Genomic DNA, 13,185 nt, shown 5'->3' on the forward strand with positions numbered 1-13,185 from the left:
ATATATATATATATATATATATATATATATATATTAAATACATACATGAAAGGAAGTAGAAGTACTAAATAGAGTTGTGAATAGGAGCAAATTCTGGGGACAGCCTTAGAAGTTTGGTATTTGATATACATACAATTTAAGATACTGTTGGATCAATTCATACAGAGATACGTCTATGTGTTCCTATATCTTGTATTCAATGGCCATTCAAAAATATTTTAATGTATTACTTATTTTATGCCAGATGTTATTTTAGAAAATGGAAATACCATAATGAAAAAAAAAACTTAAAAATTTCTGTCCTGATGGGATTTATGTTCTAATGAGTCTACATTCTAAATTGATTAATTTCCCCTTTTCTGTTATTTTCAATAGCATATAAAACAGGTTTTAATTAATTAAATATGCTTTAAAAATCTTCTCTTGGCTGCATGTCTTTCTCCAGCTACCACTGCTTTTTTCCATCTCTATATAAAGCTGAATGGTGTTTCCTCTGTTTCTTCTATAAAGGTTAGCTATGGCTGAATAACAATCTTTGCCTACATAAATGCCATAAATCTATTTTTTTAAAAAAAACTATAAGTCTACTTTCAGTTGGGAATTTCTACTGATTTTGACTTTTCTCATTCATGTTTCTCAAGTAAACTGCAAGATCAGTCATGGGATTACAGGTCAAGATGGCCATCAGCACAGGGCATTAGGACAAAAAGCCAAAGTGTGCCTGGCCTTTGAGGTTTAGTTTCAGAAGTGACAGCCACTTTTGCCAAGTTCCACTGGTCAGGATAATCCCAGAATGAATAGGCAGAGAGAAGACTCTACGTAGTGTAAGAAGACCTGCAGCATCAGTCTTTAACAAGACATGGACACAAGGTGGAGAATATTGAAGAATTTTCCAAAAAAAATCTACCATACCTTACCCTTTAACATCACAGAAATTGAGACAGATTTCATATCAGTCATCATGGGTGAGGAAAGGAGAAATTTATATGGCTAAGTTCAGCAGAAGAAGAGAAGGCAAAATTCCATTGTACTCATGATTCTGCAAAATCATGCAAGGTCCTGGCTCAGTCTACCCGATACATGGGATAGACCTGTGCTTCCGTAGATGACATCTCTTTTCCTATGTTTTATATTTTCTAAGGGATGTAAGTCCACAAATCTGCTGCCATTTAATTTGAATGTCAGTTTTTGGGGGAATTCTGGATGGGATCCTACACTGATAAAGACATCCTGCCAAGGGAAGAAAAGGGCATGTATCATTATTTTGTGAAATACTATTCCTTGTATCATTCCCTTCTTCCATTTTCTCTTGTCTTTTCTCATAGTACTTCTTATGCACTTGATCAAATCATCATGAATTTTTCATTTCTAAATTTGTGATTCTCTGTCTTCAAGTTAATAGAATTATGAGTATCATTTCAAAAATAGACCAATTATTTCTTCATTAGATAAACGGTCCTTTTACTCTAATGACAAGTCATTTCTTTCTTCTGATTTTCAACCTTACTGTTAACACTTTCTAATTTTCATATTTTCATTCTAAATTCAGTAAACATTGCAGAGGCCTGGGTCTGGGTCCATGGACATTGTTAGCTCTGTATTCCTATTCTTTTTATACTCATCAATTCTGAAGGCTTAAAATGCCCTCAGTACTGTGACATCTTCCACATTTACATCTGTAGACATACCTATTTTACAAACTTACGTAGTTCATTGTCTTCCTGACACCTTTCCTAAAATATAAAGAGAGCATCTTGAACTTACAATATCCAATATAATCTCCAGATATCCCCCAAATTGTATATATTCTTTTTTATCTTGCATATGGTTATTACATAATTTCAATTGCCTAATGCAAAAACAATAATATAATAACAATCATAATTATTATTGTATGAACCAATACATTAGCAAATTTGATTTGTTTAACATTTTATATACACTTTGACACCGTTACATTTAATCACTTATGCATTAACATAAGTCATTTCCCTGCTCTTGTTTCCTTTTCCCTCTATTTTACACACAGTAAGAGTATAATTCAGATCATGCTACTCAATCTTCTTCACAAATGACATTCTGCACACTCGTCAGTTAGAAAGTCAAAGTTCTCACAACATATATCTATCAAATATAACTCTTTCATTCCTAAATTCACATCTGAATGCATTAACCACTATCTACCCTATTCACTCTATTACATGTATATTAGCTTCCTCAATATTTTTTTTTGGTGGAAGGATTCCAAGCTAATCTAAACCTCAGTGACTTTGCATGCCATACTCCCTCTGCCAGAAATATTTTCGCCAGATACCTAAACATCTCCCTCACTCACTCCTTTCCAGCTTTAGTCATTTTATCAGTAACCTTCTGTATAAGCTAGAAATCCTCCTCCCCAATTTTATCACTCCTCATCCTCTTATTTTTCTTCAAAGATCTTATCTCCATCATCATAACATATATTACATATATATTTGAATTTTCATGTTTGTGTGTCATCTATTAGACTATAAGTTCCACATGAACAGAGACATTATTTTGTACACTGCAGAATACCACTGCACCTGATACAGAGTAGATGCTCCACAAGTACTTTTTAAAGCAATGAATGCTACTGGGAACATCCTCACAGTCTGTTCCAAAAGCATATAGCACGCCTGTCAAAAGCAAAGTCTTACCTCACATTTTTGCTTTCACAGATTTTTTTGTTTGCTTTTTTTTTTGTTGTCATAAATCCTTATCTTGAACCACTCTAGCTAACACTGACCTCTCTTGCAAATTCAGCTTTGCATTTCCAACTGATTATTAAATATATCTACCTGTTTATGCTGGCTTTATCCCAAACTGTGTGGGTATAACTGAATTCTGCATCCTGGATTTCAAGAGGCCATGCACCTATTCTATGGTAATGTCATCACTGTTCTCAAGTTTTAAAATATTATTCACCCTTATCTTATTCCATTATTTATATGACTTTTCTCCCATATTACAATGAAAGTTTTATAAGGGCAATGTATATCTAATTCCTTTTGACATTTTTCAGAATTTTATCATTTTGACTTCTAAAAAGAAGATACTCAATAAATATTTATGGAGCATACAATATTACAGATAAATTATGGATAGTTACTGCAGATAATGTAATATCTACAGTAATATCTGTTTTTCATAAACACCATTACAGAAACAAACTACTACATTGCAAAGAGAGCCAATAAATATTTAAATATTTGATAGACACTAGAAGAGATTAAACTATCAAATTCTTGACTTAGTTAAGTCACAGTAACTTCTCTGTTAGGGTTTGGATCTTTTTAATGTTCCCTGTAAAGTTATGTAGTGCACGAATGTTCAGAGATAAGAATGACCAGATTATGAGAACTGAAGCCATTAGGGGATTATCCATTTGATGGAGTAATGAATTGAATGGATTACTGGAAGGTAACTACAGGTAGGTGGGGCAGGGCTAAAGGAAGTAGGTCCCTAGGGTCATGCGGTTGGAGATAATATTTTCTCCCTGGTTCCTTGCTATCTATTTGTCTCTCTGTTTCCAGAATGTCATGGGCATAGCAGCTTTCTTTTCTTATGCCCTTCTGCTATGATGTTATGCCTCACCTCAAGTCCAAAGCAACAAAATTGACTGACCATGGGCTAATATTATAAGCACAAAATAAACTTATCCTCCTCTAAGTCAGGAATTTTCATCATAGCAACACAGTGCTGACTAATCCACTCTCCATTGCTTCCTTATTATTCTATGTTTTATGAATTCTAGTACAAATATGAATGTAGTCTCTTATATGGCTTATATGAAATAATTAATATGAAATAATTAATAGGACTGGTTTTATTCAGACTAAAATCAATTTTAAGGTCTGGAACAAACAGTGTTAGAGCAGCCAAACTTCACTCAATTTTATAGTTCCGGTGGAAGATCATAGCAGTCAGTAAGAAGCCAGCTCAGGAACACCTTAGGTAAAAGGAGATATTTTGGGGTGATGTCAGCAACATGGCTGACTAGAGGTGACTGGATCCAATCAAAACAAAGAAAAATCAAGAGCTGGGATGTTTATGGCAGAGTGGAGAGTGCTCAAGAGCAGTGGTGATATGACAAAGACATCACATAGCACAGAGTCACTTAGTAGCCTTTTAAGCAGGAAACTAACCATACAACGTTTATCATCCTATTCTTTGGTTGATATCAAACATTGAGAGAAATAGACATTGTTTAGGAGGGAAAGAATAAGCAGGAGATTTCCTGAATGCCCCACTAATATCATGGTTACCTGAAATAGTTGTTGAGGGAAAACCTGCAGCCTTCACAGGTTCTCACCTGGTCTGGAATACTACCAGGGAATCCATATAGCTGCACTGTCCTGGAGAAGTGTTGTGCTTTTTCATCAAAGGTTCCTGCCACACATACTATCTTGAATTCATGCCCACCTAAGATTTTCACCTAAGAGAACTGTATTCTATATGCTGAAGCTATCATAAAGTCTCCCACAAATTCCTACAACCTAGACCACTGAGACATCTTTGGGAAAAGATAACATCAATCTCAGTTGAAGAAGACACTACACTCTATTTCATTACTGATGAAATATATACCACATGGGTATAGAGTTAAAATGGCCTACTCAATCAACACCCTGAGATGTGTCTCCAAGAGAAGGTCTATTACTACAAAAACTACTTTATAAAATTGGTACAAGCAATTGATACCAGTAAAAATATAAATACCAATGTAGGTATACAGAATACAGATTAAAAAAGAAGGGTACTGTGAAGCCTCCTAAGGAAAACAATAACTCTCTAGCAACAGAACCCAAAAGAAAAAGAATAAATTGATAGATTGGCTAAAAAATATTCAAAATGATGATTTTTAAGGAAAATCAATGGAATAAAAGAGATAAATTGTAAAGATTCCTGATCTGAATGAGAAATTAAACAAAGAGATAGCAGTCACACCAATAAGAAGATGATCAAATAATAATTTTGGCTAAATAACTCAGTAAATAAAATTTTAAAATAAAATTGAGAACATCTAACACAGGCTGGATCAAGTAGAAGAAAGAATCTCTGAACTTGAAGGTAGGTCTTCTGAAATAACTAAGGAAATCAAATATATAAGATGAAGATACCCTGCAAGGATATATAATGCAATTAAGAAAAATTTGTATTATGTATGTTCCATAAGAAGAAAAAAAAGAAAAAAGGAAATATACAAAACCTGCTCAATGAAACAATATCTGAAATAGAAATCTTAGGAAAAACATGAACATGTAGGACAAAGGAAGCTAAAAAACAATCTCTAAATATTGTATTTAAAAAGTCTCTGAAGCATATAATGCTTGAATTTTCAAAAGAATAAATTTTAAATTGCAAAAATCTCTAAAATAAAAATACCAAATCACATATAAGAGGATCCCCCTTAAACTAACCACTAATTTCTTACCCCAAACTTTACAGAGTAGAATGAGATTATATACTCAAAGTCCTAAAACAGAAAAACTGTCAACAAAAGTACAGTACCCAGAAGAGTTATGCTTCAGAAATGATGAAGAATGGCGTCTTCCAAAGACAAGAAAAAAGAGACAATTCATCACAACTAGACTGACCTTACATGAATGAAGGAAGTACAACACTAGAAGTGAAAAATCACTATCATGAAAACAGATGAAAGGACAAATACCACAAAAGAGAAAGAAAAAAATAAACTTTCTTCAATACAGAAAACCTACAAAACACTTGGATTCTGAAAGGTTCCCAAATATCCATGTGTGAAAGTATCAGTCCTGAGCATGTGACCCTATTGAGGGGTGGTGAAAACTTTAAGAGGTTGAGACTACAAAGAGTGTTTAAGTCACTGGGGAGATGCTTTCAGAGAGGATTGTTTAACTCTAGTCTCTTTCTCCATCTTTCCATCCTAGTCATGAGGTGACTGGCTTTGCTCTACCACATGCAACTTGCCATGATGTGGGGCCTCACCATAGGCCCAAGGCACCCGGGCAATCTCCCAAACTGAGTCCAAATAAACCTTTTTTCTTTATAAGTTGGTCATCTCAAGTATCTGTTTTGTAGTTGAAGTAAGCCAAATCAACCACAAAAATGAAAAAATGAGGAAGAAGGGGACAAGGGCTATACAAAACAATTAGAAAAAAACTAACAAAATGAGAAAAGAAGTCTTCATCATTAACAATTTTGATTATAAATGAATTAAACTCCCCAATTAAAATATTTAGACTTGTAGCATGGATTAAAAAACAAGTCCCAACCATCTGCTGCCCATTAGAAATTCACTTTACAAATGAAGATATATAGAGACTGAAAGTGAACAAATGGGAATGTGTGTGTGTGTGTGTGTGTACACACACACACACACACACACATATATAATTAAAATAGAAACCAAAAGCAAGCATGAAGACATATATCAAATAAAAAGACTTTAAGTCAAACATTTAAAAAGACACAAAGAAGATAACTATATAATGAAAAAAGGAATAATACAACATGATGGAATACACAATTATGAAAAACAAATATAATTAGGTTTTAAAGAAGAGATACAGGGAAGAATATGATGGATTAAAGAAAAATTGAACTTCCTACCAGTGTCTCAGTTTCAGATTTTAAAAGCATTCAGGGTGTTGTTCTTCCATGCTTTGAGTGACCAAGAGAATTCACTGAAATTCAACATTAGAAAGCAAAATAAACACAGAGACACAAGGAGTCAGAAACTTTGAACATAATATAAGAAATAATAGAGATATGCCAGCTTGGCTGGAAGTGGTACCCCCAGCCCACTGCTGGAGCAGGGGGAGGAACAGACAGAGAGAGAGGAAAGCATGGTGAATAAAATAGGCTTGGAGGAAGCTGTAAATAGAGACGGAGACTGATATTAACTGACCTGGAAATGCTGGAGGAAGTGCTAAATGAAGAACAATTAAAATAGCTCAGCAGAGAGGTAGAAAGTCCAGCCATTTTTGAGTGGCTGCCCAGCAGTGAACAGATGCTGGACTTTAGGAATTTGTATGGGAAGTTTCAAGTCTGACCCAGAAGTCATCTATTGTGGGATCTAGCATATGTCAAGAGCAGCATGATTGCAACAGTCACAGACTATGCCTAGGGTGATATGGGCTTGGAAAACCAAGGACAGAAAGCTCCATTTATTACTGGTGCTCTCATATGAGCATCTGGAATGATGCCAGTACCCATCAGGCAGGCACATCTGACACTCCAGGTCTCATCCTGGATAATTCACAACCATGGAGAGGAAATAAGTGAGGCCTGTTAAGTTTTATACTCCTCCATCTAAAACTGGAAATTTGAAGAGGCCTCTGAGACCCAGATGTCTAACAGAGATCAACATCTCCCCAGGTAAAGGGAGTTGTAAACCAGATCTTTTAAGAAGAACTAAAATAAGTCTTCCTCAATTTATTCCATGAAACTCAAAGGGAGCAAATACTCCCAAATACATTCTATGAAATCAGATGTTTTATTCAGTCACCAAAAGACCTGAAAATAATTATTTTAGAGAAGGAAATGTTGACTTGAAGCTCATTGTTTCAGAGATCTCAGTCAATAGTCAACTCCATTGCTCTTGCCTGAGGTGAGACAGAACATCAAGGCAGAAGGGCATGATGGAGAAAAGAAGCTCAGGATATAACAATCAGGAGGCAGAGAGACCACCCATGTTCTTGGATAGGCAGAATTAATATTGTCAAAATGGCCATATTACGAATAGCAGTATACAGATTCAATAAATATTGATATTCAATAAATATTGATATTCTTCATCTTGAAGAATAAGAGACCCAGAAGAGCCAAATCAATCTTGAGCAAGAAAAGCAATACTGGAGGCATCACAATATTTGATCTTAAATTATGCTACAGAGATATAATAACAAAAACAGTATGTTATTAATATCAAAATAAACATGAAGACCAATATGACAATATAGAAGACTCAAAGACAAACCCACATATTTACAATCATCAGATAATTGACAAAATTGCCAAAAAATATATATTGAAGAAGACATAGCCTTTTTAACAAATGGTACTGAGAAAACTGGATATCCATATGTAGAAAAATGAAAATACATCTCTATCTCTCAACTTGCACAAAACTCAAAGTGAAACAAAGTTTTAAGAATTAGACCAGAAACTCTGCAACTAGAAGAAAACAAGGGTCAACACTCCAACACATTGGGGCAGGCATTTACTTCCTTAACATGACCCCTAAAATGCAAGAAATAAAATCAAGAATCAGTAAGTGCAATGGCGTCAAGTTAAAGCTTGTGCACCACAAAGGAAACAACTGTGTAATGAGAAAGCCTATAGAATGAAGAAATAATTTGTCAACTATACCTGTGACAGGGGTTTAAAATCCAGACTACACAAAGATCTCAAAAAATTTGACATGAAAAAAAAATCAATCAAAAAATAAAAGAACTAAACAGACATTTCTCAAAAAAGAAGAAACACAGTGGCTAATAAATACATGAAAAAATGTTCAGCATCTCTAGCAATCATGGTAAATACAAATCAAAACTATGCTAAGACTTCATCTCACTATATTCAGAATGGCAATTATCAATAATACAAATAATAATAAATGCTGGCAAGGATGTGGGGAAAACGTTCACTCAGTCAGTGTTAGTAGGACTGCAAATTAATTAAACCACTCTGAAATACAGTATGAAGATTCCTCAAAAACTAGGGCAATACCATATGACCCAGGTATCCTTAGTATTTATTCAAAGGAACTAAAATGTGCATACTATAGTGATACAGGCATATCAATGTTTATAGAAACACAACTTACAAATCTAAGTTATGGAACCAACCCCCAGATACTTGTGAATAGATGAATGGATCAAGAAACTGTGATAAACACACACACACACACACACACACACACACACACTGAGTTTGAGTCACAAACAAGAATGAAATTATGACATTTGCTGGAAAATGAATGAAACAAATAAGCCAGACTCAGATAATAAAGAGTCAAATGTTTTTCTCTCATATGTAGAAACTAGAGCAAAATAAGGGGAAAATGGAAGGGTGGGGGCAGATATCATAAAAATATAGAGATTAGTGGAGTAGAAGAAGGAGATTGAGAGAGAAGGAGGTGGGACAGGAAAGGAGAGGCAACATGGAATGAATTTGACAAAATTATGTTATATATATTTGCAAATATAACACAGCAAATTCTACCTTTTGTATATCTATAAAACATTAATAAAAATATGTGAGTGAAATAAAAATGTACTACAAACAACAGTAGTCAAAATAGCCTTATGGTAGAATTAAAAATTGACCCAAATACCAATGGAACACATAGGCAATCTAGAAATAAATCTATCACCAAAAATATCTTCAACAAAGACACCAAAAAAGTACTAGAGAAAAGAATAGCATCATCATTTAATGTGCTGGGAAAATTGGCTGAGCATGTGTAGAGGAATGAAATAAGAGCCCTCTTACTGTGCATAAAACTCCACTCACCATGGATCAAAGATCTGTCTTATAGACTTAAAAGTATGGAATCACTGGAAGACAACATAGGAAAGACAATTCAAGACATTAGTATAGGGAATTATTTCTTTGTATAAGACCCCAAAATCATAGACAACAAAATAAAAATGGAAAAAATGATATCATAACATACTAAAAAACTTCTACATAATAAAGGAAACAATCAACAGAGTAAAGAGGTAATCTGCAGAATGGGAGAAAATATTTGCAAGTTATTTATCTGACAAGTACTCAAATATATAAAGAATGTTTAAAATGCAACCATAAAAGATGTATATAATATTATTTAAAAATGAGAAAATGGTCTGAATAGACATTTATTTTTAAAAAAGTATACGAATAACTAATTCAGATATGGAAAATGTTCAATGTGAATAATCATCAGGAAAATGCAGATCAAAAACCACATGAGATGTCCTCTTAACGCACATAGATTATATATAATCCAGAATACAAAGATAGAAAATACTGCTAAAAATTTAGAAAAAAAATTCTTAAGCACCTCGTGGGAAATATTAAATATGATATGCAATTTTTTGAAACAGGATGGAACCCAGGAGTGTTTAACCACTAAGCCACATCCCCAGCATTTTTTTATATTTTATTTAGAGACAGGATCTCACTAAGTTGCTTTGGGCCTCCCTAAGTTGCTGAGGCTGACTTTAAACTTGCACTATTCCTGCCTCATAACCGCTTTTGTCTTACATAACCATTATGGAAAACATTGTTGAGATTCCTCAAAAAAATAAGTCTAGAACTACTATGTAATTCAACAATCCCACTATAGGTATATATCCAAAGGAAAGAAATCAAAATATCAGAGAGATATTTGAATTTCTGTTAATTATATAGACAATATATGGAATAAGTTAATGTGACCATCAATGAATTAATAGATTAAAATTTGTGTATACACAATGGCATATTATTCAGTCATAAAAGAGGATAAAATTGAGGTTGGGGATGTAGTTCAGTGTTAGAGTGCTTGCATGGCATGTGTGAGGTCCTGCATTGGATCCCCAGTACTACCAAAAATAAAAAAAGAAAAATCCTCCATTTATGGCAAAACTAGGATTGAACTAGAAGATGCCATGTTAAATGAAATACTGTAGGTACAGAGAGACAAATACTGCATATTCTTGCTTATATGTATAAATTAAATCATTAACTTCAACAAAGACTTTAGAATAGTGATCACTGGTGATTAGGAACAGTGACAGAGAGGTGGGATACAGGGAGGTTATATAACAATCACCAAAATTCAGTTACAGTGAAGGTATAAATTCTCATGTGCTATACAGCACAGTAGGATAACTGTGGTACACAATGATTTATTACATATTTTATGAAAAATTGGAAAAAAAGGGAGCTTGAAAGTTCCCTAAACAAAGAAATGATAAATGTTTAAAGAGACACCATGCTATTATATCTCTCCAAATGCTATTTGATCATTATAAATTATATACATGCAGGCTTAACACTCTATACCTTATAAGCAAATATAATTATTATATGACAATTAAAAAGGGAGAGAGATGTTTTTCTACCAGTACCTGAACTAGAGCTGTTCTTGACTCTACTCCAGGTCCCTACAGACAGACAGATGGCAAAGTAGAGATAACTCTAAACCTGATTTTGTTCTCAAAACTCTTCTTAAGAGGCAATGATTGTCAAAATAATTTGCCAGGTGGGTACTAACTTTATTGTCTTTGAGAATAGTGGGATCTACACTGAATTGTACTGTAACTTGGGGGAGAACATTTTAACCTAGTCAAGACATAATTATTTACACCCTTTTTAGGAGCAGGAAGGGAGTGAGTAAATGATCTTCTGTTAGTATTATTTATCAAATGGTGTGTTCCCATCTTAATTTTTCATTACGTTTATATGCATTAATTTATTTCTTTCTATTAAGTATAGTTATACTTAATAATCATTTTTATCAAACTCAAAGTGCTATACTTACTCCTCCCTCTATTCATATCTCATGGACTCCATAGTTCTTGCTCTTTATCGCTTCTGTAAATACTGGAGGGAATATTTGCATAGTATACTCAATTATTTATTTTCAAATATTTTATAATTACTCAATGTATTTTAATTGTCATGACACTAATATCTCTATAAAATGTGGCTCTTGACCTCTGAAAACTCATAATCTATTTAAAAAATAAGTAATTTTTTTAATAACTGCTTTCTTCTAACACATTTAAATATTTGAAAACATTTTTTTCCTCCCAGGTAGTTTACTATTCCTTTTCCCTATCTACAAATTTGATTACTTCATGGATTCACTTGGCAAGCTCTGTTTTTTTTACAGATGGCATAGATGTTTTCAAGTGATTGCAAATTCTTATTTGCAAAGTTCAAATGAATGAAGTATTATTTTAACACGCAGTGTTACATTTTGAGCTTATGGCAAAATGTGTGTGTAAATTTGCGTAGATATCTGACATTAAGTAATTTAATATGCTCTCATAAATTTAATGTTAAGCTGTATGACAAAGAATTTCTAATTTTATCATTAATCCTTCTCACCACCAAGATTCTAATCATTGCATTTTGATATTTCTAATCTAATGCATACATTATTGTAGATATCCTAGGATACATGAATTCATCAAGTCTCGATTTAATTGATCATGTTTCCTTTCCAAGTACAGATTCACTTGACTTTTCTATTTCTGCCATACTTGTTGCTAATATTTAAGATCAAACTCTGCATTTGCCCATATTAACTTTATTTTAAAATTGCATTTTACATATAATCATTCAATCAAAAGAATTATTTATCTTTTCTTCAAAATATGTCATTTCTATTGTTTTCTTATCTCCATTAAGCTGTTGTTCTGGTTTCTAATAACTAGATTCAAAATTAGAATGCATGCAAATGTGTGATTACCATTATATAGATAAAAAGAAATGAGATTAATTAAAGCTCTCAAAACTATCACACTTTTTCTCAACTTGAAATCACAGGCTTCATTTTCATGCCAAATGCTCATAATTATCCAGAGTCACCAAATCAACACTTCTAACCAAAATAAAAGGATACAAATTATTTTCCTACTTGAAAAAATTATGTACATATATATTATATTATATTATATTATATTATATACACACACACATTACCACATGAAATCAGTATGTCAAATAGAAATCAGCACTCACATGTTAATGACAGCATGTCAAAATAGCCAAGCTTAGGAAATAAACTGTGTTCATCAACTGATGAATAGATTTAAAAATTGTGGTCCATATACACTATGGAATATTTTTCTGCTATAAAAAATGAAATTTTGTCATTTACAGCAAGGTTGGAACTGGAGACCATTTTTAAAGTAAAATATGCCAGACACAGAAAGACAAGCACTATATGATCCTCTTCATTTGTGGAATTTTAAGAAATTTCACATACAAGTTGAAATTAGGTGGAGGGTCCCAGAGACTGGGAAAAGAAGGAGGGAGAGAGGACTAAGGAGAGGTTGTTCAATGAGTACTAAATTATATTTAGATAGGAATAAGAATTTTGGGTCTGCTGTTGCACCTTAAGGTAACTAGAAATAAAGATGATATACTGTATATTTCAAAAAGCTAGAAAAAAGGATTTTGAATATTTTCACCACAAAGAAA

The sequence above is a fragment of the Marmota marmota genome, unplaced genomic scaffold (genome assembly GCF_001458135.2).
Source record: "Marmota marmota marmota unplaced genomic scaffold, marMar, whole genome shotgun sequence".
NCBI lineage: Eukaryota > Metazoa > Chordata > Mammalia > Rodentia > Sciuridae > Marmota > Marmota marmota.